The sequence below is a fragment of the Theobroma cacao genome, chromosome 8, assembly GCF_000208745.1.
Source record: "Theobroma cacao cultivar B97-61/B2 chromosome 8, Criollo_cocoa_genome_V2, whole genome shotgun sequence".
Taxonomy (NCBI): domain Eukaryota; kingdom Viridiplantae; phylum Streptophyta; class Magnoliopsida; order Malvales; family Malvaceae; genus Theobroma; species Theobroma cacao.
This window is the reverse complement of record NC_030857.1, coordinates 13,911,530-13,915,211: the sequence shown is the minus strand read 5'-3', so window position 1 is coordinate 13,915,211 and position 3,682 is coordinate 13,911,530.

Genomic DNA, 3,682 nt, shown 5'->3' with positions numbered 1-3,682 from the left:
CAAATGATTAATCATTTAAAGGCTTGATGAGGGGTTTTTAATAAGAATAGAAACAAATTGCATTGTTTTGAAAAAGAATGCATCATGATTTCATTAAAGATTCCTTATGGTATGCTTGTTCCCTTCCTTGTTCACTCACTAGGTTTATACTCACCATTTTCAAATTCATGTTTTCATATCACGAGGCAGCCGGTAACTAGGACGAAGTGTCCTTGTAGACCTGTGTCCATCTTTTGGTAGGTATCTCGACATTCAGTAGCTGTACATTCATCTGAGTCCCTCCACTAGAAGTCAAGTATTCTTTTTGAGATGTATAGACGAACCTAATGTACATTATTGGAATACATGTTGTAGACAATATATGTATATAATAAATGAGAAATGCCAATACGAGTTGGCAATGTCTATTACTATTTTGATTCTAAGTTTTGAAAAATGACTTAGCAGTTTATGATGGAATGATGAACACGTCAGACTATTAGGCTTGCTTGGGCTTAGTGGACTACGTCTATTGGGCCCATGCGCCTGTCATGGCCTGAAATTTGGGTCGTGACACTTTTTCCTTTCTCATTGAGGGATAAAGCTAAAGCATGATTGAATGCGGTCTCCACTGGCTCAATAACAACATGGGATGATCTTGCTCAAAAGTTCCTTGCTAAGTTTTTTCCTCCGACCAAGACAGTGAAATGAGGAATGATATCACATCATTCATCCAGCAAGATTTTGAATCGTTGTACGAGGCTTGGGAAAGGTATAAAGAATTACTTCGGCATTGTCTTTATCATGGTCTTCCAAAGTGGCTTTGTAACATCCCGTGCCCTCCTATAGAAGTCAATAGGACCTTATCGACAAGACAAAGGGTCAATTGACGTAAATTTAGTGGCCAAGAGCTGTGACGAATGGAAGGAATATTTTGGAATAATATATTTTGCACGTGAGAAAATAATAATTAAATAATAATAATATTTTATCTAGGATGAATTAGTGAGTTAAAACGGTGATTTAGAAGCGAACTGGGGCAAAGTGGAACACTTTGAGACTCAAGGAGACAATTTGAGAATTTTAGAATAAGATAATATTTTGTTAATAAAATAATATTAAAATAATCTGATGCTGGAACGAGTTGCATCTTGCAAGAAATAGGTTAAGTTTAAGTGGGGGAGACCAATAATAGAATTTTTAGATATCATGAATAAAATAATACTTTTTTCATTTATATTATATTATAAAAGTTAGATAGAGAAATTATTAGTCACATGCAAAATTTGTTGAACAGAAAATATTAGTCATGAAAAATGAGATTGTGTGGAAGATTCGCATATGCATGTGACAATACTATTACATGCAAAAGATGGCATATAAAGGTGTAATCTTAGTGGGGAACATGTGGGGCCCCCACCATGTGACAAATAAAAAGGAAAGAGACAAATGTAAAAGGTGAAATATGCATGTAATGTTATTGGCTAAATGGGAGGCCAAATGAGAAAGAAGGTTGAATCATGCAAGGTTATTGGATATAAGTAAGGTGGATGAAATGGAAATGCATTAAGAATGCATGAAGATAGATTAAAGAATGGATGGATAATGGAAGTGGATATTCAACCAATGAAAAGAGATGGAAATTGGATGCATGAAATCTTATAGGTTGGCAAGGCGGCCAAATAGAAAAAAAGGCAAATGTGTGCATGCAATTTGATTGGTTAAGTGGGTGGCCATATAAATACCAAATTTCAAAGTGTAAAAGAAANAAATAAAAAGGAAAGAGACAAATGTAAAAGGTGAAATATGCCTGTATTGTTATTGGCTAAATGGGAGGCCAAATGAGAAAGAAGGTTGAATCATGCAAGGTTATTGGATATAAGTAAGGTGGATGAAATGGAAATGCATAAAGAATGCATGAAGATAGATTAAAGAATGGATGGATAATGGAAGTAGATATTCAACCAATTAAAAGAGATGGAAATTGGATGCATGAAATCTTATAGGTTGGCAAGGCGGCCAAATAGAAAAAAAGGCAAATGTGTGCATGCAATTTGATTGGTTAAGTGGGTGGCCATATAAATAACAAATTTCAAAGTGTAAAAGAAATGAGAATTGGCCTTGGTGAAGCTTGAGAGAATCGGCCATTGAGAGAGGAAAAGAAAGAAGAAAGTGTTTTTGAGAGCTCCATCTGAAAGGAAGAAAAAAGAAAGAAAAGAAAAAGAAATGAGAGGAAATGTAGGAAGGCTTAGGTTTGTGAGGATTTAAGAGAAACTGTGGGTTTCTTACTTTTTCCTTATTGAGCCTCGATGCTTACTTACCATTCAAAGTGTAGATTGGAAGCTTGAAGGAGATGTGTGGCTTGGTTTCAAGATCTAAGTGAGGAAAGGTAAGAATTGTGATTTTAGTTTGAATATGGTTTGAAAACTGGATCGTAACATAGGAAAGTGTCTATGACAGTAAAGGTCTCCAAGTGTTGAAAGAAATAGATGCATGCATACCGTTGATCCTTGGTTAGGTGATGAATTTAAGATAAAATGCAAGAAGGGGTAAGATGTCCTTAACCTTTAAATTCCTAAATGGTGGAAAAATGTGGGTGTTAATGGATAGATTTTATGTGTGGCAGCCTTGATGATAAAAGCTATGGAGATGTGTTGAGATGCATGCAAAGTCCAAGCTACTTTAAAGGGTAAGCATGCATTGTGGGTATGTTATGCTACATTAGGTTTGGCTAGTTGAAAATTAGTGGTTGCATGGTAGAGTATTTATAAGAATAAAGATGAACAATGTGGATATTGATTAAGGATTCTTGGTTAAGATGCTACCCATATATAATTGCGCATGTGCATGAAATTGGAAATAATGTGTGAGGTTGGTTATAGTGAAAAATAATTATTTGAAATGTGAAGAGTTCTTGAAAATGAAAGGAATTAAGAATGTGGTACATAGGGCAGCAACTGTGAGCTGAATTGGAATGATAAATACTAAGTATATTAAGCTTGATTTATTGCTAGGAAGTGTGCAAGTGAACAAGGATTACCGTGGTGATTAACTTAAGGAGGAAACGGGTGACCGACAAGCTAATTTAATTTGAAACATAACCAGATAAGTGGAGAAGTAATATCTCACAATTGTAAGGTGAGTAGAGGGTGTCTATTTCAAAAGATTCCATACCAGATAATGTTATATGTATAGTAACTTGTCAATGATTATTCAATGCCTTTGTGGAAAGCATGAATTGCTAGAAAATAATAAGTGATTTGAATACATGGTTTAGAACAATTTATACACTATTTTTTTTGAAACCATGAGCTAGTAGAAACCATAGGCAATTGTGGATGAAAATTGATTTGGAAGTTGTTTGTGTAGACTATATATATATATGTGTGTAAAGTGTTTTAGAAATTAGGAAACAAGCCCTTTTGCAATGTTTTACATCAAAACCATGCCTTGAATCTTTGTGAAGTGTGCATAGATGATTACACTTGATAAATGGCTTAAATTTGATTTCTTGTGAGCCAGTTTTAGTCCAAACTTTATGCAAGAGGTTACACCATGCATTTTAATGCGAAAAGTAATTTGAAAGATTACCGAACCTTGTTTTCAAATGATTTAAAGAAAAACTCTTGGAAACCTTGATTTGATTTTGAAAATGATTTTGACAAACCGAGAGCATTGAGAGTAGGTCAAATGTCACATCGAG